The 26,523-nt window shown below is 32.8% G+C and overlaps 1 protein-coding gene across 1 annotated transcript in view; it reads right to left on the bottom strand.

Moving 5' to 3' along the window:
• DIO2 (iodothyronine deiodinase 2) overlaps positions 1-24,269 on the bottom strand; it is an 89,141-nt gene extending 64,872 nt beyond the window's left edge. The window contains 1 exon segment of the mRNA XM_074289852.1: positions 24,053-24,269. The gene's annotated coding sequence lies outside the window, so the exon portion shown is untranslated.
• Between the last annotated feature and the right edge of the window lie 2,254 nt (positions 24,270-26,523).

Below are 26,523 nucleotides of genomic sequence, written 5' to 3'. Positions count from 1 at the left end.
TGTCCTGAGAAATAGTAATGAAATCAATCCATAGAGTACCAGATTTGGAGTCAAAAAGATTCATCTTCTGAGTTCAAATCTGGCTTCAGATACTTCTCAGTAGCTGTAACCCTGGACAAGTCATTTAACCCTGTTTATTTCAGAAAATGGCAACATTCCAGTATCTCTGTCAACAACACCCTATATGGGGTCACAAAGAGACACAACTATGGAAAGGATATGTTTAATTGTTCCAGTCAATATGCCAAAAACTTTCCAAAGAAAAATATTCTTTCTCTAGTTACTACTTCCCCATATTCATATCAGGAAACTCAGAAACAAAGGAAAAAGTTATCATGCTAACAATCAAAGTCATGAAGCAACACTAGAAGGATGACCAGGAATTCACACATTTATTAAATGCCAACTGTGTTTTAGGCATGATACCAAGCAGTGGGATGAAACCACAAAAGTGAGACAATCTATTTCTTTCCAAAGTTTACAGTCTTACTTGGACAAACCACCATTTTGTTCCTATCATAGAGCAAAGCAAAATTAATTTTCCTAAATAGCTTCTCTTTATAGGAAATAAGTGACACTTGAAATTCAAATTTTAAAAAAGTATAGTTTAAACTGAAATAAGGTTTTGAATTAGGGTAGACGTTTGGAAAACCTACTTAGATAATATCTAGATTCCCAAGACTTAGTTGTTAGAACAAATTATTTCCAAAGATGTATTGTGAATAAATATTAGAGATGAAGTAAGGGAAATATGCACAACAAATATGGAGCTATTTGTAATTGGGCCAGGAGATATTTGATTGGTTTAATCAAATAATAGTTCTTACCTCATTGAAAGACATTACCTCACTAAATTACTGTTTGTTGATTTTAGCCAAATGAAAAGCTATGTTTCTTTCCTCCTTTCTTAATGGTATGTGTGTTTGAAAAGTAGGAGGAGAGGAGGAGACAGAAAAAGACAAACAGAAAGAGACAGACTTTCTCATAGGCTTTTGAGTGTCTACATGTTATTAAGAAGAAAAGATAAATTCTTATTTAAATTGTAAATTGAAATATTCCCAGTTACTAACTGATGATCATTGAATTACATTAGTTATCTGAGGAACTTTGAACTTTAACCATAAGTAAACACATGCACAGAAATGTGCACAGATATAGTTGAGAAAAAGAGCAGTGAGCATGTGAAGCCCATGCTTAATGTTGTGGAATTAGTCCTTATAGTCACAGCAGCTGAACATTGCTCAGAATGTGTTACCCCACTTCTGATTAGTGTCTGCCAAGACTGTCTATTAGTAGATAGTGCTCCCTGGCAGAACACAGCCTAGCTGCAGTTGGTGGGGGGGAGACTTTAAAGTGGCCATGAAAAGTCATTTCCATTTATTCAGCAGCCATGGGGCAACTCCCTGGGCATTCCTGCTGTTGTCTTTCTTCTCTCTCTACTTTCTCCCCAGAGATGCTTCACTTTATGTATGAACATTGTGTTCTAGAACCTTATTCATATTCTGAGTGTGCTTTGGAGATGGTTCTAATGTAATAGATGCCAGGAAGATGAAAAACTTGTTACATAGAAAAATGGGACATCATCATCATCAATGGCATCAATTATACAGTGCTTACCCTGTACAGGCATATCATTTTTAAAGAAGTAAATCAGGGTTAATCTAAGGCCAACGCTCTATACACTGTGCCACCTAGCTGCTCCAAGAACATAGTGTTTTACAATTATCATATCATTTGATTCTCTCAATAATTAAGGAGAATAGATGCTATTATTATTCCCATTTTACAGATGAGGAAACTGAGGAAGAGGTTAATGATTGCCCAGGGTCACACATCTAGTAAGGATCTGAGGCAAGATCTTCCTGACTCTAAATCCAAGTTATACCCACTGTACTAATTTCACATGATGATTGTATAGTTGATGGCAGTTGGGCAGTCAGAGAGGAATCTAAAAGGGACCTCAACCCCCACCATTTCCTTTCTGACTAACTAATCCCCATGCTAGTGATTGCTACCATAACAGATTTGGAATCAAAAAGAATTGGATTCAAGTCCTACCTTTGATAGTAGTTGTTTGATGAAGGGATAGTTACCTAATCTTTTTTGGCCCTCAGTTTACTCATCCATTAAATGGGGATAACAATACCTATTCTATCACTCCATATAGTATCACTATAATGCTCAAAGTAGATAATGTCTATCAGGCACTTTGAAAACCTTAAAGCACAATGGAAATATAAATTATGTTTATTTCCTCTGCTCTAAGAGACCTTCAGTGTAGTTTAAGAGCATAGAGTACATAACTTCTGTAACAAAATCCAATGACAACAGGCTCTGTTATTCCAATAAGATTCCATGGCATTATTTAGAGTAGTAATACTGTCAACAGGATCATCATCAAGTACAAATAATAATGATGTCTCCAGAAAGAAATCCCTAGACTAAAATGTGTTCAAGGATCCAGGAAATCAAATTGTTACTCCACCCTATCAATCCAACAACAAAGGGCTTTGGATCCCAGAAGTTTCATTAGCGTAAAAATAGCAGTCTAGATTAAAGGCTAAAATAATTTACATGGTAGGGAAAAGGTAAATAGAAAATAACATAGAATTGAAAGATGAACAAAGGACTCACCCATACAGAGAGGAAATATTCATTAGATATTGAATTCAAATTAGATTTATTCTTAGTGAGGTGCAATGTTAATGGAATTAGGAAACTCAGTTTCAAATCTTGGATCCAAAGCTCAATATAACAAATAAACTTTTTGAACTTCATCTTTATAAATCTGTAAAATGGAGACAATAATGCCTTTGTTACCTACCTCATTAGAATTGTTGTAAGAAAATTCCTAACAATTATATAGATGTGAATTTTTCCTACAAGAATTTCCTAGGAATTAAAACAAGTTAGAAACTGGTAGGTGCATCCACAGCTGTGAAGAGTATTAAAGGACTGGTTACAGTATTTGCTAAGAAAAAATAATTGTATGGTGACAAATTCAGACAGGTATATCAGACCTTTCCAGGCAATAAGAGAAATAGTAGATATTATGATTTACAATGATGAAAAGGATGATGATGATGATGAGGGCAAAGGTAAACATCATCATTTATTAAAAAAACAACTAGGCATGTAGCATTATAATTAATACTGAATAACATGCAAATATTCTATGAGATATGGATTCTATCTTCAGTTTAAAATAGTAAACAATAAATGCATAAGAAAAGGTTCAAACCAAGTATTACATGATGGTCTGAAGAGGAAAAGATTATTCCTGGATGGGAGAATCAGGAAAGGTTCATAGGGTCATAGATTTAAAGATAGAAATATTCATGTAACCGGGACAGCTAGCTGACACAGTAGATAGAGCGTTGGGCCTAGAGTCAGAAAGAGTCATCTTCCTGAATTCAAATCTGGCCTCAGACACTTACTTAGATATAAGACCGAGTTATTTAACTTTGTCTCAGTTTCCCCATGTGTAAAATGAAATGGAGAAGGAAATATCAAACGACTCCAATACCTTTGCCAAGAAAATCCCAAATAGGATCACAGAGTCAGAAAAGACTGAAAAAATAATTGAACACTTATATAACATGTTATTTGAGCATGGGAATTTCAACTAGCAAAAGTAGTAAGCTGGGGGGGGGGTATACAATAACAGGCATACAATAACAGGTATACGGAATGATATGAGCAAAGGCTTGGATATAGGACAATGTTGGAGTAAATTAGGACAGAAAGTAGTTCATTTTTACTGGACCATAGTAACTTTGGAAGGGAGTAAAATGAGAACAGGGTGCAAAAGGAGCATTTTAGGAAGGGCCTTAAATATTGTGCTAAACTACTGTCTATCTACCCAGGTTACTTATATCTTCGGAATCTAATACTTAACGTGCAACAAGAAAATTGGATTTACACACATATATTGTATTTAGGTTATACTGTAACACATGTAAAATGTATGGGATTGCCTGTCATCTAGGGGAGGGAGTAGAGGAAGGGAGGGGAAAATTTGGAAAAATATATACAAGGGATAATGTTATAAACAAATTACTCATGCATATATACTGTCAAAAATTTTTCATAATTATAATATATATATATATGTATATATATATATATATATATATATATATATATATATATATATATATATATAGTGCTAAAGAATTTGAAGCTTATTTGGTAGGCAATAAGAAGCCAGGAAAAAAGTTTTAGGTTTTGAAAGGTTTTGGCCAGAAGATGGACTGAGAATAATCAAGGAAATGAAATTGATTCTCAACTCTGAAAGGCATGGAAATAGGATGATGTATAAGAAACAAAGTCTATTTTCCAAAGATAACTGTACTGGACAACTACAAGGTAGACTATAAATATCTCAAAAGCTAGTGGACAATTTCACAATAGGGCCATCATTACTCTGATGTTGCCGAGTCATTTGTTTTCTCACTGTGGCATGAAATTTGGAATTTGGACTGTGCTTAATGATTTTTTTGTCTAAAATCAAAGAGAACATGGTGGGGGAAACCCTAATAATTTGTCCTTCAAAGGTGATTAACAATATTTAGTCAATTATAAGCAATAAGACTTAAAGAATTTTGTCTTACTGAGAAACTTTAGAAGCATTATTTGAGAAAACACAGGAAGTAATGGAGAGGTAAAAGGCAAAATAGTACAGTATTGCTGACAACCTCATTTTGAATACATTGACATTTTGCAAAAAGCAGTATTTTTCTTGATTTCTGGGACAACTTAGCTGAGAATTCTTTTTTGTGTGTTTTGTTCTATAATTTTAAATATAATGAAATCTTACTTATGTCATGATCAAATAAGATAATATTTATAAAATGTTTAATACAGTGCCTGGCCCAAAGCAATTATCTAATAAAAGTTTGTTCCTTTCCACTCTTCCCATCATGTCAAAGACATCCTTAAATACTTTGTACTTCTTTCATCTGTATATCAGGAACTATTAGCAATGGAGGGGTTAATGAAGAATTTCTCAGCCTGAGTATTTAACAGTTTCATTTATTTCTTTAGGGTGAACGGAAAGAGAAAGTTTGACTGACATTTATGATAATTGCATTTTGAGATTAAAATAATTTGAGATTTTTTTTTTTGGAGGGGGTATAATTTTACACACCAAATTTGGTCTCACATGATTACAGCTTTGCTTCATATCATTTTAGTTGGGTGTTGAAATCCATTTGACATAAATGTAATAGTCATTTTAATGGATATTGTTAATTCCTTGTTTTCAGCATAATAGATAAAAGGGATTTTAATTAAATTCATTGTGTGAGCACTTATCAGGAATAAAATGGTTCAGAGAATTATCAGTGGGGAGACAATTATTATAGCATAGAAAAGTCCCTGAAAAATAGTGTTAAGAACTTTTTTAGAGTGAAGCTCTCATCCCAACACAGGCCAAGTTCCTATGGATCACTTGGTTGCACTTCAACATTGAAAGGTGAGTTTATCCCTTTATAACCAAAAAGTGCTATAGAGACATATGTATCCTTCAGCTTTTTTTGCTATTTGAATCTGTTGAAATCCTCTAAGTTCAAAGTTCAAGTTTCCCAAGGCACCCAAGAGTCTCAGTACTGAGCCAAACCCAAGGGTCCATAAATAATCAGTCCAAAAATCTGGCTAGAAAAGGCAAGAAAAGTTTGTTTTTGTTTTTATTTTTCCCCCAATACTTCCTCTTCTCTTAGTGTCATCCCAGAATAACAGAAGAACAACATCTCCCTTGATATTCTGAGATACTACTAGTTATAGTACCAGACAGATTAAAGGGCTACAAAAGTAACTGGCAAGGTTAAAAAAGAATATTTTGGATTGGTACATTAAAAAAAAATAAACTTTCTTTTAAAATCTGCGCATAGAAATGATGAATTTTCTTGGGAGGTAATGAATTCTTTGTCTTGGGAGGTCTTCAAATCAGAGGTTGGCCAACCAGTTGTTATGATTCTTGCTCACATATTGATTGAACCATATGACCTCTGAGGTCCCTTAGAACCATGAGATTCTTTATTTCTGTGACCTCTCCTGAGCCTGCTTTATAATGGAGATGAGAATACCAAATTTGCCTGCTGCTCAGGGTAATTGTGAATATCTTAAAATCATAGTTTTAGAGCTGAAAGGAACTTTAGAAACTACTTAGTCCAAACCCGTCTTTTTCAGATGAGAAAACTGTGATCCAGAGAAGTGAGGTAACTTAGTTCACATAAATGTTATTAAAGGCAGGATTTGAACTTCAGACTTTTGACTTCAAAGGAAGTGTTCTAACCACTGAACCACACATATAAGTTATTTGTAAGTCATCTTTTGTACACAAATATAAGATAATATAATAACTGGCCTTGACATTAGGTTTTCTTGCAATTATTTGTACCAGGAATTAAGCAATCATATTTAAGGAATTAAGCAATCATGTTTAAATAGGCAATATAGGCAGTATATTTCATTAAAAGTTCCAAAAGAAAAAAAGCATATATTTTCTAAAAAATAATGAACATGTCCTATTATCCAGAGATTCTCTTGTGGGAAGTGTCATAAATTCAATGATAAAAATTAATACACTATACCAAAATATTTATAGCAACATATTTTGTAGCAGGAAAAACTGGAAATAATGTAAATGTTCATAAATTGGGGAATGACTATGGTAATAATATATTACTGTACTATCAAAAATGATGAATATAATTTTTAAAATGATGAATACAGAGAAACATAGGAAGATATATGAACCAATGCAAAGTAACAGAACCAGGGAAACAATATCCACAATTACAGTAATGTAAATGGAAAACAACAAAACAAAATAAACTGAATAGTATGAAATTATGACCATGTATAGTTCCAAAAGAGAGATATAAAAAGGTATCTCTATATTATTTTTTACAAATGTATAGAACTATATATGTAGGATCCTGAAAATAATATCAGCTATTTTCAACTGTGTTAGCTCTGTTTAATTGTCTTTTCCTCCTCTTTTTTTATTTTTCATTGTATTTCTATGATTTAGGAAGAGAGGTGTGTTAGAAAATATAGATGATATAGAAATAAAACTACCAATAAATGTTTTTTTAATAAATTAAAATAAAGCAAAGTCCTTGAAAACCCATTTCATGGGAGACATATGGCAGAATGCCTAATATAATCAACTTGAAAGATAAGAGAATAGAAATTTGGGTCCCTATCACTAACAGAACTATTTATAGACCAACTTTGCATTTCTAAGTCTCTAGTCTAAAATCATAATTGTGTCAACATAATTTATAGTCATTGATGCCAATGGTATATTGGGTGGCCACAGTGGGAAGGATAGCCACTGGGACCTACAAAGGCCAATGGACACTGAAAATCTCTGAATGAATACAATAAAAGTGATTCCATATCCTGTTCAGAATATATTTGGAACAGCCAATAGTCTATTCTGGGTCCAGGGCATTAGTATCTAGCAAAAGTTTTTTTTTCCCTAAAAATTCATGCAAAGGGTTGCAAATATTATTCAAAAATTAGTCAGACCATTTCTAAAAAAGAAAACAATTTTGGCTTCTTATGAATGTATGCTATTTGTTGACAAAACAAGATATAAGTCTGCATAACTTCAGGTTTTGTATATTAATGAGAAAAAAATAAACCAATTATCTGTAAAAATAAATAAATTAATTAATTAATATGTAACCAGATGGGGATGTGTGCTTATGTGAAATAATCAAAGCAAGATATAGATTACAAATTTTCATTCTCAATGAACTCAATTTACTAGTTGAATAATCTTGGTGAAAGTGTTTCCCTTCCTAGGCCTCTGTTTCTTTTTTTGCAGGAATAGAGTAGTTGGACTAGATGTCTAAAGTTCCTTAAAGTCTGAATTCCTGTGATTCTCCTTTGTGATTGCTTCTCTTTCCTGTCACCAAATCATAAGTAAAGAAACCTGATGTTTTTGGACCCTGTTCTATGCTAGGCCTGATAGAAGCTCCACCCTCACATCATCACCTCTGAAGATCATGGTTGCTGGCACCCACAGAACCGAAAGTCGCCCAAAGCACTGCCAGGGATTCTTTGGTCGGTTTTTCCTCCCTAACTGGGCTTGCATCAGGACTGAACAAGCCAACAGCAACCAAAACAAAACAAAAACAAAGCCCAAGGACCATACCAGTATGAACTCACTGTTATGGTACCTGTGCTGAGCTCGAGCTGCCAATCAGACGGTTTCAGTTCCAGCCCTAATTCTCTAAGAGGGAGATCACCATGGGATCCTAAATTTGGTCCCTGTGAAGGGATTAGAGACAAAGGGCAGTGGGGAGTCAGAGATTTTTAGGGGAAAGATCCCCAAATTGTAATATTGTGAGTAAATATTTGTGTTTTAATTTGAGTGATTATTTAAAATACCATAGGGAAGAAGGTGGGTAACAGCAGCACTTAATATGCTTGTGTCTTCAAATAAGCACTTAAGCCATTAAAATATTTTTAGATTTATAAGTCTTTCAACTAAGCATTTAAGCCATTAAAATATTTTTAGATTTATAAGTCTTCTAACTTTTGGTTTAAAGTAAGGTCTTAAAGAAAAAAGGAGTGATCAGGCTCACACTCAGATGAGAGAAAAATAATCTGCTAAATCAGCAAAGAGTTTCAGATTGGCCTTAACATTCTGAATACATGCTATATTGTCAAGCTTCAGTCACATTTCTAGTCTCAGTCAGAAGGTGAAGAGAAAAGAAAGGAAGACCTGAGTAAGATTCAGAGACCTAGATTGTTCACTAATCAATTTGTTCACTTAAGCATGAAAGAATTCTTACATTACTTTCAACTCAGATAAATTTAAATTATTCCTATTATTATATTATTATACTATTCCAATTTAATCTCTTCCTACTATACCCTAGAAAGTTAATTCCATAAAATTAACTTTTCTTTGGAATAGCTATACATACAATCAATCCATAATCTCTTTCTGATAACCCAGATGAATGAATAGAGTAGAATGAATATCCTTTCTCACATACCTTGCAGGCATCTCTGTTAAGAACTAAACATGAAGATACATATGCATTGGCAAAGTTTCCCATCCAATCTACCACTATCTATCTCTTCCCCTGACATAGTCTTTGTAAACTGCCCTAGCAGGAGAAAGTCCTTGATTACATATAATACAACTTGGACTAAAATGAGCTCATAATGCTAGCAGGAATAATCCACCTAGATAGCAATTCAGCTTGGTGCTTCTTTGTTCTTTTCAGCATATCACATCTCTCTTGTCCCATGATCTTCTCTTCTAAAGGATTTGTAAATGAAATAGATATTTCTAGTGTTTGTTTTTTTTTTTTAACCCTCTCTTCACTAGCTGGTGTAGATTGCCCCAGGGAACTGGACATTCTAAAAGATGCATGTATTTGGATCCATTCCTGTCTCCTCCATTCCTGTTTTGTTACTTATTTCTACCAGGAATTGGGGGAGGGAAAAGTGCAGTAAATTATTTGTAATGAAAGACACTACAGCATAAAGTGGTATAGTCTTGCCTAATCCACTGATGAATAGCAAACATAATTGGTTCAAACACCAGAACAAAAGAAAGTCATGAGAACCAAAACTGTGTGGGCACTGAAATATTTCACGAATGGAGGAGATTAGCCTACTGAGTCACAGAACCATACTGTCTGAATATTACAGAAGAGATGGAGAAAAGAAATTGGATGAATTTCTATATTAAAATACTTTATCTAGAAACTTAATTTTTCTACTGTGAGTAAAGAAAGCTAAAACTTTATTTTTAAATCTCATACAAAGTATGATTTTATATTATAATCTCTTTCATTTTTTTGATTTTAAGATTAATGAAAAAGAGTCCTTTGGGAAACAGACATATTACTCAAGAAATCTACAGCTTCACCAGATGTTCACATTGACTTTAGAAATTGAACAGCATTGAGTTTGCTTCTAAAGTTTACTTCATATCTTGGTTATTGTTCACTTTGATATATTGGGAATCTCAATGATAGTGTAAAATTAATATCAACATGAATTCTAATGATAGTTTTCCATAATAAATCTATAAAAACAAAACAAAATATCTGATATAATGATATATTAATGAGGTTATATATGTGTATATAGTAATAAATTAATAGTACATATTATTTGCAATGCAACCCATTTTCAATTATTTTTTTCTATGTTTTTTGGCTAGATAAATATGAGTATTAGTAGCAGAATGATCAGAAGGGAAGTCAAAATCTTTATCTGAAATGGGATTTCCATGAAATACTCCTCTTTTCTAACTGAACCATGTCACAGAAAACCATATGAGCTCCTCAGTGATATCCACAGATATTTAAAAGAGATTGTCCTAGAAATCCACACAAGACAAATCAAAAGGATAAACAAAGTCTATTGTTTTGATTATGATATTCCAGTGGACACTTAATTGAGATAGTCTATCATTTTATACATTTTGAATAGAAACTATATAAGAATGAGATAGATTTTAAGTTGAAAGGGATTGGGAAAAGTAGCTTAAACTGTATTTTAAAATTTTCAAAACCCTTCCTATAATCCCTGATGTCAATATTCTCTCAGTAATGTCTTATGACTATAAATAATGAATACCATGAAATACCATAACTTCTAAGGAGTCAAAATTGCAGGTGAATTGCAAGTGAAGGAGAGGTACAACATGGTTTAAAGGCTAGGCAGTAAATGATAACTGAAGTATAAACAATAATGCTGAGGTATGGGTGAAACAGAAAAATGTTCATGTAATGATCAAGAAATAAAAAACCAAAGTGTGAACACTGGTATCTACAAAATATTAAAATGCCAAAGGAAGTTTGCTAATGCTGGAGGACTTATGGAAGGGCAAAGTAGAGTCTTAGAAGATGAAATAGTATAGTTGTGTGAAATCTTCACTTAAAGAATATAAGACTGTCTTGAACTACCTGCCATCTAGGAGAAAGGGTGTGGGGAAGAAGGAAATAATTTGAAACAGAAGGCTTTGCCAGGGTCAATGTTGAAAAATTACTCATGCTTATTTTTTTAAATAAAAAGCTTTAATAAATTAAAAATTAAAAAAGAATATGAATACAAACTGAGTAACCACACTAAACCTATCGATCTAGCATTTTACCTATACTACAAAAATGAATAGTGAAAAAGTCAGTCAGATCAAATACCTGGGTGAGTTCCTTTTTTTTTTTTTTTTTTCCATTTTCCAATTGGCATTTTCAGAATCTTAAGACATATTTGATGATGAACATTTCTGGAATCCCAGACCATGGGAACTAGGAGGAACTTCAGAGATTATCTAGAGTGACTCATTTTATTTTAATAATGAAGAGACCATCAAAGGCTTACTCTAGGGAATAGAAATAAACTAATAAATATGGCAATATGAAAATCTTCAAATGATCCCAAAACCCCTAAGAAAATATCTAGGAAAGATTAAAAAGAGCATCAGATGAAACAATGCTAAATAAATACAAATGCAAAGACCAGTAAGTACCTCTACCTATCAAATACTACATAAAACTTCAGGAAGCCTTCAGGAAGTCTGGTCACAGGTATGGTTGGGTGAGAGATTTTAAAGCCCCCTAATTTCAGTTCTAGTCTGCCTTACCCTGAACAGAATATAAAGTAAGGTCCCAATTGATGACTGACCAAAGGCACTCAATTTGATTGTTGTGAGTTAATCAAGGAGACAGAAAAAGAAAAAAAAAAGCTGAAGTGCTTCAGGGCCCTCCAAGAAGTCTGAAGCGAGCACTCTCTCTAATGTCTGGTTGGGGCCTGTCAGCACCACAATAAGAGACAATGCCAATCTCCAGTGGGTGATTGCACAAGGGGGAGGAGACAAAGATTGGGTTTCAGCCAATAACTACATTAGGCCACCAGAAAACATAGGCAGAACTCAAGAAAGGAGACAGAAAGGGTGGGCCCTATTTCCAGCCCTTGCCCCCATCTCCCACTACCAGACAATGACTGTGGAAGAGGACAGGGAAGGATATCAGGAATCAGCCTTCCCATTTGAAACTAAAACAGTGAAGTGTTAATAACAGTAATAAAGAGATTAGGGGAGGTAGAACTGAAGTCTAATCACTTCAACCAAGAATTCAAAAGGAGAAAGCAAAAAAATTCCTCTTAAAAAAGTTCCAAGTCAGGATTGAAGTTGAAGTTAAAGCCATCAAATTAAAAGAAATACTATGCATTATGATAAACCAAAGAGATTAGTCAAAAAGAACGTAATAACTCTACAATAAGTAATTCTTATTAGGATAGGATGTAAGGAACAAGAAATGGCTTGATTATAAACGAATCCAAAAACAGATGAAAAAAAAAAAATGACACAAAAGATTATAAAAACAAAATTAGAACTAATGGAAATAATTGAAAGTAAAACAAATAACTTAGACTAGAAGACATATGACCAAAATAGTATTATCCCAGAGAAAAATAGAAATGTACAAACAAAACATCAATTCATTGAGACAATAAGAAATGTTTAAAAAACAAAGGCAAAAGACTACAAAAATTAAAATATAGAAGATATTTGTCATCAAAAACAATTGACTTAGAAAACAGATTAAGGAGAGATAATGGAAGAATTATTGGACTCCTTGAATACCATGACCAAACAAAAAACCTGGATACCATATTTCAAGAAATCATAAAATTGTCCCTATCTATTAAAACCAGAAGGCAAAGTGAAAATAGGAAAAAATAATCCACCAGGCACCTCATGAAAGAAGCCCTAAATTGAAAATTTACCCAAGAATGTTATAGCCAAAATCCAGGACTTCCACATCAAAGAAAAAATCCTGGCAACATACAAAAAGAGTTCAAGTACCATGGAACCACAATCAGGATAATGTAAGAATATGCTACACTGAAAATAAAGGAAAGGAAGCCTTGGAAGATGATATATCAAAAAAGCAAATGAAAAGGGCTTATAACCAAGAATAACATCCTGAAAAAGTGAACATAATCCTCCAGGCAGGGATGGGTTGGAGGTGAGAAGGACAAGAAATAATTTATCTTAAATAAAATAGAGGAGTTCCAAGGATTTCTGAGGAAAAGAACCAGAACCGGGTAGAATTTTTAAACAAACATAAGAGAAACAGAAAATAATAATAATAATAATTACAGTTAGGTAATTAAGAACAACTAAATGATAAGAAAATGGTACTAGACATGAGGCTTCAGAATCTTCCTGAAACACAGAGTCACAGAAAGAATTTTTAAAAAAGGATAAATTCAAGGACCTGGTTTTTGCTTTGTTTTATTTTGTTTGTTTTAAGAGAAGAAAAGGAAGGGAAAGAGGAATACACTAGGGAAGAAATTATAAAGAAGGGAGAAGTTACTATTTCTTATAATAAGGATTACAAAAAATATATATAGGAAATATCAAAAAATAGCAATTTTATATTTTTTCTCATTCTATTTCACTCAGCTTTGAGAGTCCTATGATCTCATCCTAGAGATTGCACATCTAAAAATACAAAATCATAACTCATCCAAACTTTCTCATTCTACAGTATTTATTCTTGTCCATAACCTCCATGGAGCGCTAAATGAGTCTGAAATTTCGCCTTTAGAAAGCAATAAAAAGCCTTGTGGCAATTCCTAACCATTGAATTATCTTGCCCCTGAAAAGAGAAATTGAATTCTCTTAAAAATGTCATCAGTATTAAATACATATGTCCATATTCTAATTGGTTTTGCTGCAATACCAACCTAGCAATAGAAATGTTTTGTTTTATTTTGTTTTAAAAAGAAAAAGAATCCTTCAAGAATTCCTTTAAGTAATAGATAAAAAATAAGTTGCTCAGTTGTCTAGTGATTTTATTTCACTGAAGTGCATGTTATTCTTCCAAATGAATGCCCCTTCTGTTATCTCTATTCTATCAATTATTTTCAATTTCTTCCTTGAATACTGGCATATTTGCTATTGTCTAAAAGTATACCCATGCTTCCTCCATCCTGAAAAAAACAAACAAACAAACAAACAGCAACAAACTTTCACTTGATCCTTCCTTCCCAGTTAATAGTCATCCTATAATTCTCTTTTTTACCAAAGTCCTTGAAAAGGCTATCTACAATAGATGCCTTCACTTTTCTTTTCTCATTCCCTCCTTACCACTTATAATTTGACTCTCATTCCACCAATTCTACTCTTTCCAAAGTTACCAGATCCAACAGCTGTAAGGGGCTGGAACTCTTGAGTCAATGCACTGGAGTGGGACAATCAAGTACTTAAGGCTAATTACTGATTGGACAATACTCTATAAGAATATGCTTGGAAAATGGCCTTTCCCACTATCCTGTGCTAGTCCAATCGTTTGGTGTATACAGAGAATTATGGGAGGGACTAGGAGGTTCAGGAAGACTAGCCAAGGTCACTTCTGCAAGAGAGACAAGGGGGTGAGGTTGAAGAGATCCTACGTGTCCACTCTCTTCACTTCTACCACTAAAGACCAATAAAGACTTTTGCTTATCCTGACTCCAGCTGATTCTAAGGTACCTAGGGTGCTAACGCAGTCATCACAAACAGCCCTTTCTCAATCCTCATTTTCTTCAACCTCTCTTCAGCTTTTGTCACCAGCAAACATTCTCTATTCCTTGATGTTCTTTTCTCCAACCTCTCCTTTGTCTCTGTAATTGAGCCCAACCAATCATGTCCTCTAAATGTAGGTAACTCATGAGTTCTATCTTGAGGCCTCTTCTCCTTCTATACTATTTTACTTGGTGATTTTATCAGTTTCCTTGGATTTAATACCATGTCTATGCTGATGATTCTCAAATTTAGCTATAGTGCCTTAATTTCTCTGCTAATCTCCAATCTCACATCTCCTCCTGCCTTTCTTTTTTTGTTTATTGTTAGTATATTATTTTTTCAATTACATATAAAAAGAATTTAAATTTTTTTTTGTGTTTGAGTTCTGAATTCTCTTCCTTCTATCCTCTTCTACCGCTTTATTGAGAAGGCAAAAAATTTGTTACACTTATACATGTGCAATAAAATAAAACATTTCCATATTAATCATGTAATAAAAGAAAAAAACACAAAAAATTATGAAGCTTCAAAAATATGCTTCTATCAGCATTCAGAATCCATCCATTTTCTCTTGAGGTAGAACATTTTTCATCATAAATCCTTTGGAATTGTGCAGGATCACTGTGTTGCCGAGAATAGCTAAGTCATTCACAGTTGACTATATAATAATGATATAACTATATATACTGTTCTGGTTCTACTCACTTCACTCTGCATCAATTCATGTAATTCTTTAAGAGCATCTTGTTCATCATTTCTTATAACACAATAACATTCCATTGCAAACATATATCACAACTTGTTCAATCATTCACTAACTGACAGACATTCCCTCAATTTTCAATTCTTTGTCATCACAAAAAAAGAACTGCTATATTGTGTGTGTATGTGTGTTTGTTTGTGTGTTGTGTGTGTGTGTGTGTGTGTGTATGTCCTTTCCCTCTTTTTTTTTTTTTAAATCAACTTAGTAGTACCATTGTTGGGTCAAAGAGTATGCACAATTTTATAACCCTTTTGACTTAACTCCAAATTGCTCTTCAGAAAGGCTGAATCAATTCACAATTCCACCAACAGCATATTTATGTCCCAATTTTCCTATAACCCTCCAACATCTGTAATTTTTCTTTTCTGACAAAGTAGCCAATCTGACAGATGTGAGGTAGCACCTCAAAGTTGTTTTAATTTTTATTTCTCTAAACAACAGTAAATATATATTGTATATATGTGCATATATATACATAAGAAATGAGAGCTTTATCAGAGAAGCTTGCTGTAAAATTTTTTTCACAATTATGATTATTGTATATTTCCCTTCATCCTGTTTTCTTATTTTTCTCTCTGTCTCTCCATTTCTTCATCTCCCTCTCCTTCTCTATCTCACTCTCCTTTCGCCTTTTCCCTCTTTGCATATGACTATTGCCTCTCCTAATTCACCCTTCTTTCAACACCCCCTCTTTCTCTTATCCCCCTCCCTCCTACTTCCCTGTTAGATAACATAGATTTCTCTACCCAAATGAGTATGTATATTATTCCCTTTTTGTACCAATTCTAAAAGTAGAGTTCATGTGTTGTCTACCACCACCTCCAACTTTGCCTGGAAGGTAAAAGCTCATTCATATGTCTCTTTTCATGAAGTAATTTAGCCCCTTCTCCCAATATGTCACTCTTTTTCATCCCTTAATTTTTTTTAGATAATTATCTCAACATATTCAACTCATCTATGCCTTCTATCTGTATATACTCCTTCCAGCTGCTCTAATGATGACAGAATTAAAAGTAATTTTTTTTTCACCTAGGAATGTAAAAGGTTTAACCTTACTGAATTTATGATTTCTCTTTCCTGTTTTATTTTTTTATTCTTCTCTTGAGTCTTCTTTTGAAAGTCTAATTTCTTATTCAGCTCTGGTCTTTCTATCAGGAATTCAAAGTTCCAACTAAACTCCCATTTTTCTACAAGAAGCATTTCCCAACCCCTTTTCATTCTAATGCTTACTTTCCATTGATTATATCCTATTTATATTGTATTTAACTTGTGTGTGTATATATAATTAAGTATTTATATCTTTATGTAAGCATGTTTGTTATTTCCTCCATTAGACTAAAATTTTTTTTAAGGCAAAGACCGTCTTTTTGCCTCTTTTTGTATTATCAGGACTTAGCACGGTGCTTAACACATAGTAAATGCTTAATAATTATATGCAGATAGATGGACAGATTGATCAATCTTGAAGTGCTCTCAATAATTTACTTATATATATAGCCCTTTAGGGTTTACAAAACACTTTCTAAACCTTACTTCATTTGATCTTTGCAATATTTATGGGTGCTATTATAATCCTGATTTTACACATTCAGATTCTATCACTTGTCCAGTGTCACAAAGCTAGTAATTTGTTAGGCAGCATTTAAACCCAGGTTTTCCTCGCTTCAACTCTAAGATTATATCCAGTGCACACTCCCTTTCTGGGCCTTTCTTAGCTTTTCTATAGTTATTGAATTTAGAATACAGCTTACAATGATCTAATTTCAGCTTCTTCTTTTCATAAATAAGGGGACAAAGTAATAAAGGGACTTGCCCAGAGCCACTGGGGTAGTTAGTGAAAAAGATAAGAAAAGAACTTAATACTTTTGCATATCAAGCCTTTACTTTTTCTTCTGTATTTCCTCTTACATTCTACACTTAATTGTGACCCTCTATGCCAAAAGAGGGAGGAAATTAACAGTCTAGCACCTATGTTTGAGTCTTGTGGAGTGTTCATCTTGTTAGAAATACATGAACAGAACCAGCTATGAACACAGGGAGAGATAAAAGTTTTATTATAGCTTCCAAGCAATAGTAAAATGCGTCTCAGACATAAAAGACAAGATTCCTGTAGATAAACGTCTAGTTTTTTAATCCATTACAGTAAAATACAATGAAACATCCCCCCTTTCAACAACCTGAATAAAGTGTTTCAGAAGTTAATTTTTCTTGCTAACATCCAAATAACCCAATGATGTTCATCTAAAAATGAGCCCAAAAGGTATTAAATTCATCAGCATATAAATGAAAATGACAAAGAGTTTTTCAGGATGAAATGATGAATCTCTGCCCAACATTTCCATGATTTCCAATGTTATTACTTACCTGGGAAAAATAAATAAAATAAAATGTTTCCTTTCTTCACACTATCATTTGCAGAATATTTTCTTGAACTACTCTTGATATTATCACTTACTACTTTATGGCTCTCACCAGGGAAACTAAAAATAAAAATGCATGTAACTCAACATTCTTTATTCAGAGTGTCTTTACACAATTGCTCTGTCTTGGATTTTCTATTCATCCATCCTCTTAGCAGCCATTTATCCCCAAGGGATGAATGAGACAGATATGGAGGCTGACTTCTACCATCTGACAGGCAGCAGTTTCTTCTCAAAGTGAAATTTAAAGTAACTGTTCATGAGGGATAAAACTCTCCATTGTGTGTGTGTGTTTTGGTTTTTTGTTTGTTTGTTTTTTTTTTTTTTTTTACTTCTGACATTCTAACTAGGTACTTAAGAACTTAAATGAAAAAGAGACCAGTCTAGGCGTTATCTCCAGTCTAGAATGAAACCTAAGCAATTTGACCAACTGGTTTATTACATTCTTTATGTTCTTATAAAAATATTTCCACATTATATATGTATTATATTACATATAATATAATATATAATAAAAATAATATTCCTAACTTCCTATGAAATAGTAAAATCTTATTTATGGAAGTAGGAATGGAAATATCTACATTTTTATTTCTCACATAACAGTGAAGCCATACATATAAACAAACAAAAAGCCCTTGCATTTATATATCAATCTAAAATTATAAATACCTTTCCTCAAAATGACCCTATATGACATATAGTTTAAGCATTATTTAATCCCTTTTACAAATCAGGAAACAGTTGATCCATTGCCCATACCTTTTAAGTGTCAAAGCTAAGGTTTGAATTTAGATTTCCTAGATATAATCTATCATTCTATGAATTATTCTAAATCTAACATGTGGGTTCACCAGCATTCTCTTAAGTAGTAATTTATCCCATATATAATATAATAAAGTTAAAATGACTGATTTCATAGAGTCTTTTAAAAATTCTAAATGTTCTTGGATTTAATCAAGAGAGGTTTTAGTGCGATAACTTTTCTAGGCATGATATAATCTAAGGAAAACTAGGCAAATAGATAGATGATAAAGGATGGCTAGAATATTTACTAAGAACTTACTAGGTGCTAAGCCTGACTGGGGATCACAAACCTAACACAGAGTGAGGGATTGTTCTTGCTTGGAGAAGATCTGGGATTCTAGCTTGTAGAGATATTTCCCTTGCTGCCTAGGAAAAGGGCTAGGGAGACGAGAGAAAGAGACTAAAAATAGCAGTGATATCACATCACTTTTATAGTGATAAAATCCAAAGCCTCCAGTCAACATTAACAGAGTAAATTTTTTAGGAAGTAGATTTTCAAATGTTGCTAAAGGTATACAAATACTTAGACTTAGCATTATCCACGGGATAGCACCCCCATATCTTGAGTGTAATTCACTAAGAAAATACTTGCCACCATGAGAAGGGTAAGAAATATTTAGTTGGGGAGTGGGGGAATAGTATTAGGATAAAATTCTGAGGTAATCCTTGCATCTAGGGGAACAAAATCATGAAACTTAAGAGCTTTGAATGAAGAGTGACCTGTGACACATATCATTGCAACTCAATTGGACTGAAGGGTACAAATAGAATTTTATGATTTTGTGATACCTAAAGCTACAGCTATTCCTTGTAAGTAGTTGCTTATAAATTATTTAAATATGTAAGTACAAATATATGTATTAAAGTATGCATACATATGTACACATATATACTTATATACTGGCAAATATAAATATTCACTAGTTTTATATGCATACACACGCACACACATACTACTCATTAAAAAATAAATCAGAATCAACAAGAGCTACTCAGTACAACCCATACATGAAATAATCCCCACTATAATATAGCTGACAAGTAATCATTGAATTAAAGTTCTTCCTTTAAGGAAAGAAAATCTACCCATCTCTATTACTAATGAGAAGCATTTTCCTTATAAATAACTTTAACTGTTGGTAAGTTTTTCCTTACATTAAGTCTAAATTAGCCCCTTTTATTTTCATGGTCTCAGGTTCTACATTTGAGGTTCAATCAGTATAAATCTAACCTGTCCTCCAAAAGGCAGCCCTTCAAATATTTTAACATAACTATTGTATTTCCCACTCTTAGCCTCATTTTCCTTTCTCCAGCCTAAACATTCCCAATTCCTTCAGTCAATCCTCATATGTCATGAACTGAAGACCCTTTGTTACCGTAGTTGTCTGCCTCTGGAATCTCTTAAACTTCTTGATGTCCTTTTTCAATCTCTGAAGATGTACACATTTCAGATGAAGCCTGATTTGGGCAGAGTACAGTAGGAATATTAATGCCCTGCTTCTAAAAGTTCTCCCTCCCCTAAGTCATTGCAAGATTTTGGCTGCCAAATCACATTACTAAATCACATTGAGATTGCAGTCCAGTAAAACTTCCACTTTCTTTTCAAACTTTTCAAACTTTAGTTTAACCATGCCTTCTCATGGTATACAAAGGATGTTGTGTTTTTGTGTATGTGTCTAACTTCAAAAATGAAAATGGGTGCAGCCTTTCTGATTCTTTGTAATTACTTTTTTACTTCCTAGATATCACCAGTCATTTCTTTAATGATCCTTTTAAGGATTTCCTAGAGATAGAAGTCAAATCAAATGCTTTATAGATTACAGATACTATTCCTTTTTTTGGGGGGGTAGGAGGATTTAGACAACATTTGTTATTCTCAGATCTTAGGGTACTCTCTCATTTTCTACAAGTTTTCATATATCACTGAGAATGGCTTAGAAGTTACATCTGTGGATCTTGTAGTTCATCTGGAACATCTGACTTATCGAAGGCAACTAAATTTTCTCTTATTATCTCTTTTTTCTTATTTTGGATAGCAACTCCCTATTGATTATCTTTATTCTCTCATTTCCAGTGTCATTTGTCAGTATTTTTGGTGGAGAAAACATAAATAAACGTTGATCAGCTCTTTCCTCCAATGTTTGCCAATTATCACTTTTCTTCCCATCAAAAGTCTCTTCTCAGAGCCTTCTTTTACTCTCACTATAATTTTAAAAAGCCCTTTATATCATCTACCTTAACTCATTCATACCTTTAGCACTCCTAAACAGATTTATGTCACTTTCTGGAACTTAGGCATGCTTCCATCTTCTGTACATTAGCTTTGAAATATATGTTGGTTAATAAGTTTCTTGTGCAACTATATATGTTTCTTCAGCAAAATTCTCTATTTTCTTCCTCATCAAAATTATTATTGACTTCTGTGTCTTCAGAATCTCATTCTTGAATATCTCCCATCCTTGCTAGGCTGGCTGTCCCTAAAAAATTTTAGTCCATGGGATATTTCTATCTTTTTTATGATCCCTCTGAAACAAAATCTAGGGTACATATTACCCCATTGCCTATTTTATTCTCCTTAATCAATCAACACATATAATTTCCTACTATCCTCTTAGACACTATGCTAATTAAGTACTGGGATGGTACTTCAAATAATGAGAAAACCCTAATTTCCAAGCTTATGTTCTATTAGAAAATGTCACATTATTTTTGAAAATACACATAGCATTGATATCTATCAATTTAATCCATATAAATATATATAAAATAGTTAGATAATGAGTGGTTTGAGAGGAATGGCATTGGTAGTTGAGGAAATGAGGAGATGCTTCATGTAGATGATAATATGTGAGCTCAAAGGAAACCTGGAGCCTATGAAGTAGGGGCAAGAAAAAATTACTTTTCAGGCAGGTGGGAAGCCCATTGTAAAGGCATAACAATAGATAAATGACTGAATCTTGGATGTGAGGAACCAAGAAAGGGAAAATTTGACTAGATGTCAGATATGAAAGGAAGATTAATGTCCAGTGAGGCTGGAGAAGCAGTTTGGGAAAGGTTATATAGGACTTTATCTCACATTGGCTCTAGAATGAAATGATTATTTCCCCCTTCCTTCACATTTGCATTCATTTCTTTACCAGAATCATGTTTGGTTCTGTGTTGAGTTTCAGAATATATAATTTACTTATATATGAGTTTTTTCCAAACTATATCTTGTGATTATTAGATTATGAGCTCCTAAAGGGCAAGATATGCCTTTTACCTTGTTTTTAGCCCAATATGTAGCATAGTGTATTGACAAATAGTATATGCTTCATAGATGTTTTGTGATTCTAGAATATACTGTTCTGTGTAATGCAAATATCAGTTCTAAAGCAAAATGGAAATGCTGAACATTTTTTCTCTAAAATGGGAAATATAAAATTATCAACCCATCAAAAATACTAGATGTATCAGCATTTTGAGATAAAGTATGAAAATAGAACTAATTTCTTGTACTTTGTTCTAAAATTTCCCCTTTAATCCCCTGGGGGTATTCTACATTCAATATTAATATATTATTTTATATTTTATTATTTTTAATATATTTTGAGGTCAAAGCATCTTACTTAGCTAAATTAATCTAGCAAATTCTAAGAGGATGTTTTGAAGTAAGTGGAAATGCTTAGCATACACATAGTCTTCTTAAATGGGATAGTTCACAATAATTGTTTTCAAATATTTAAGAGGCTGGAACAAAGATTATATGAGTCCTGTTTAGTTGCAGAGGTAGAGATATAAATAGTGGATAAAAGGCACAAAGGATCAAACAGAGGTTTAATGTAAGAAACACATACTGGCAACCTGAGCTATATAAAAAGAAAATGGGTTTACTGATAAGGGAGTGGGTTTTCTCTGTGTGAAGGTCTTTGAGGAAAAAGTGAGTGATTACATGTTCAGCGGTGTTCTAGGAAAAAAAAAAACAAAAAACAAAAAACATGCTCAGATCAACCCAACCACAGAGTATCTGATGTTTTCTCTTTGCATTTTGAAATTCCATGATTAGGTGACCTCTAAAGCATCTTCTAGCTCTAAATATATGGCCCAAGAATGAATTTTAATTTTTATAGGCATTATTTACCCATAATGTACAGGGTGTACCCTTTGCTATATACTCTCATTATATTTAATACTCCAAAGTTTCTGCAACATGAAATTTTTGAAATTTTTATTCATGTTTCTGGAATAAAGCATTTTGAAGATAAGATTAAATTTCACTTAGTTATTAACTTTTCCTTATAACAAAGTTGCAACCCTCATTTTGTCCTACCTTCCAATTGTTGGCAATTTGAACAATCTGAGCTCAGTTTGCAGATCTCAACTGAAGTAGGGACTCTTTTTGTCAAGGTCCAAGTCTACTATGTAATCCACATTTCAGGACTAGATAACTCTTCCCTATATAATTTTTAAAGTAACATAGTATTAACATAATATTGTATAATAACTAATTAAACTTGGATATAACTAATTTTTAAAAGAGCTTCAACACACATATGTATATTACAGACAGATATGCACTGTATGCATATGTACATATCTGCTTATATATGTGTGTATGTACATGCATAGTGTTATATTTGGAGGTCTTTTGAAGATCAGTTATATATGCAAGTTAAATTTATTGCCTAAGATTGAGTTACTAAAGTTCTTATTTAAAAAATGTATAAGGACATATGTTTTATATATATATATATATATATGTATATATATATATATGTGTGTGTGTGTGTGTGTGTGTGTGTGTGTATAATCATAATAAATAATTATGAGAAATAACAAAAGTCTGTATACTACATGAGTATCCACAAAATAATACATAAACATGTGCACACACACATGCATGTATGTATATAGAAAGGTCTCTTGTACATTAGGCATATAATTTATGAAGAATTTCTAGAAAGGCATTATAAAAATTTGAACAGTAAGAAGAGATATGGATTGGTTGTAATCAATTGGTAGAAGTATTCACATTAACGAGAGCCATCAAAAATTTTAATATAAATTTGTTAATAATATCTAGTCAATACTAATTTTTTGTAGGGGTAAAATTTCTAGGTGTGAAAATAAAAAGCACAAATGCTAATACATTGAACTTATGGAAAGTAGGGGGTTAGGTTGCCATGACACCAAAAACTGTAATCCTTTACTAGAGATTGCTAAAAATATACTTTCTGCATCTGATCCTTTATAACAAAATGATTCTGATAATACATGCTTTTCCTAACATAGTTACCATGAAATAACTCATAAAATACAGTAAAAAAATAAAATTGGAAACATGTAAAACATTTTTGTTACTAATTCTCCAAATTTTGTGAACATTCATGCCAATTTCTCAAAAAAGAAAAACCACCATTTACTTCAAATATTCACTTTTTGTAACACATGAAGTTTATAGTATTATAAATATGACATAGTAAATAAAATTTCTAAAGTTAAAACATTTTAAAACTTGTATCTTACCTTCCATTTTGTCAAATGGTAGTGTAAGGATACTGTACTGTATACACTACTGCTGTAAACCTTTGTACTTTGGTCACCCTCTGAAAACCAAGGAAGAGGTTGCTTGAACTTTGGTTGCTGTTATTAGAAGATGCCTAGACTGTCGAAGTCTCAACATCACCTCTAACACTCTGTCCCTCATTCATGGTGGATGACACTAGAGATGGGGAAAGAAGAACCAGTTTGAAATAATCCATCAGCAGTGTTTGCTTTATGAGTTGTTTGTGATCCTTAAAGGTCTTAAGAGTGTGGGAGCATAGCAAAGATGAATCGTTTAAACTTGAGGTTGTGATTCATGATGGGATCAGCAACCTCAATGTCTCTAGCCAAAGGTCGATTAGGCCTACAACAGAGGCAGACTTTCTGGCACAAAATTTATCTAACAACCTTTTTTTCTCACTAAGCCACATCACTAACTTTGCATGTTTGGGCTTAGAGCCCAAAGGATTACACTATGCTTTGGGGACATAATTGCAACACAAAATGAGTTGTTTTTTTTTTTCTTGGTATTTTAATTGTCCCCAATTCACATGTAAAAACAAATTTTAGCATTCATTTTTAAAACTTTGAGTTCTAAATTAATTTCCTTCCATTCATTTCCTTCATTCACTCCCCACCATCCTCAGTAAGAAGTTAAGGAATTCTATATAGGTTATACATGTGTACCCATGCAAAACCTATTTCCATATTAGTCACATTATGAAAGAAAATAGACTAAAAATTTTGAAATCTCAAAAAAGTTAAGAAAAAAAATTTTTAATATACTTGCATCTCTAATCAAACACCATCAGTTTAAAACTTTGAGTTCTAAATTAATTTCCTTCCATTCATTTTCTTCATTTACTCCCCATCATCCTCAGTGAGAAGTTAAGGAATTCTATATAGGTTATGCATGTGTACCCATGCAAAACCTATTTCCATATTAGTCACATTATGAAAGAAAATAGACTAAAAAATTTTGAAACCTCAAAAAAATTAAGAAAAAAAATTTTTAAAATATACTTGCATCTCTAATCAAACACCATCAGTTTTTTCCTCTGGAACTGGATGGCCTTTTTAATCATAATTTGTTAAGAGTTATCTTGGATCAATGTATTATTGAAAACTGCTGTCATTGATAACTGTTTGTCTTACATATTGCCATTACTTTGTACAAGCTTATACAAAAGTTTTTTTGAGAGCATTCTGTTTATCATTTCTTATAGCACAATTCTATCACAATCACACACTGCAATTTGCTCAGCCATTCCCCAATTGATGGGAATCCCCTCAATTTCTAATTCTTTGCCCCCAGAAAAAAAAGTTGCTATAAATATTTTTGTGTTTATAGACAATTTTACTTTTTTGATTTTTTATCTCTTTTAGGATACAGGCTCAGAAGTAGTATTGCATGGTTTTATAGCTCTTTGGACATAGTTCCAAAACTTTTGGATTTTAATTTAAATCACTTCACAGCTCTATCAACAATATATTACTGTCACATTTTCTCCACATCACCTCCACTATTTCTCATTTTTCTTTCTGTACTATTAGCCTATCTAATAGGTATGAAGAAGTATCTGAGAATTGTTTTAAGTTGTATTTCTTCAATCAATAATGATTTAGATCATTCCTTTATTAGGCTAAAGATAGCTTTGATTACTTCATTTGAAAATCATTTGTATCTTTTGATCATTTATCAATTAGGGAATGTTTCTGTTTATTCTATTATCTCTTTCCTTTTACTCTGTCCCTCTTCAAAAGCATTTTGCTTTTGACCACTAGCTTTCTCAATTTGTCTTTCCTTCTATCATTTTCCCCTCCCTTCCAATAATAGCTTTTTCTTGCCTTTTTGATGGGAAATAATTTACCCTATTTCCCTTTAATTAATTAATACCCCATAATTTACCCTCCTTTCCCTTTCTTACAATGAATTCTCTTTTCACCATTTAATTTTGATTTTTTTAGATAGCATCCTTTCATATGCAATTCAGCCTTATGCCCTCTAACTGCTCTAATAATAAGAAAGTTCTTATGAGTTGTAAACATCATTTTCCCATGCAGGAACATGGGAAAGGCTTTAAGGCTTTATCTTCTTAAGTCCCTTATGATTTCCCTTTTCTAGTTACTTTTTTATACTTCTCTTGAGTCTTGTATTCAAAAGACTGATTTTTTCTGTTCAGCTCTGGTCTTTTTCATCAACAGTGCTTGAAAGTCCTCGATTTCATTGGATATCCATTTTTTCTCTTGAAGCATTATAATCAGTTTTACTGGGTAGGTAATTCTTGGTTGCAATCCTTGCTTCATTGCTCTCCAGAATGTCATATTCCAAGCTCTCTAATTCTTTAATATAGTAGCTACTAAATCTGTGTTACCCTGACTGTGGCTCCAGAATATGGGAATTGTTTCTTTTTAGCTGCTTGCAATATTTTCTCCTTAACCTGGAATTTGGC

The sequence above is a fragment of the Sminthopsis crassicaudata genome, chromosome 2, assembly GCF_048593235.1.
Source record: "Sminthopsis crassicaudata isolate SCR6 chromosome 2, ASM4859323v1, whole genome shotgun sequence".
Taxonomy (NCBI): Eukaryota; Metazoa; Chordata; class Mammalia; order Dasyuromorphia; family Dasyuridae; genus Sminthopsis; species Sminthopsis crassicaudata.
The sequence above is the reverse complement of the archived record's forward strand: the minus strand, read 5'-3'. Positions and strand labels throughout refer to the sequence as shown.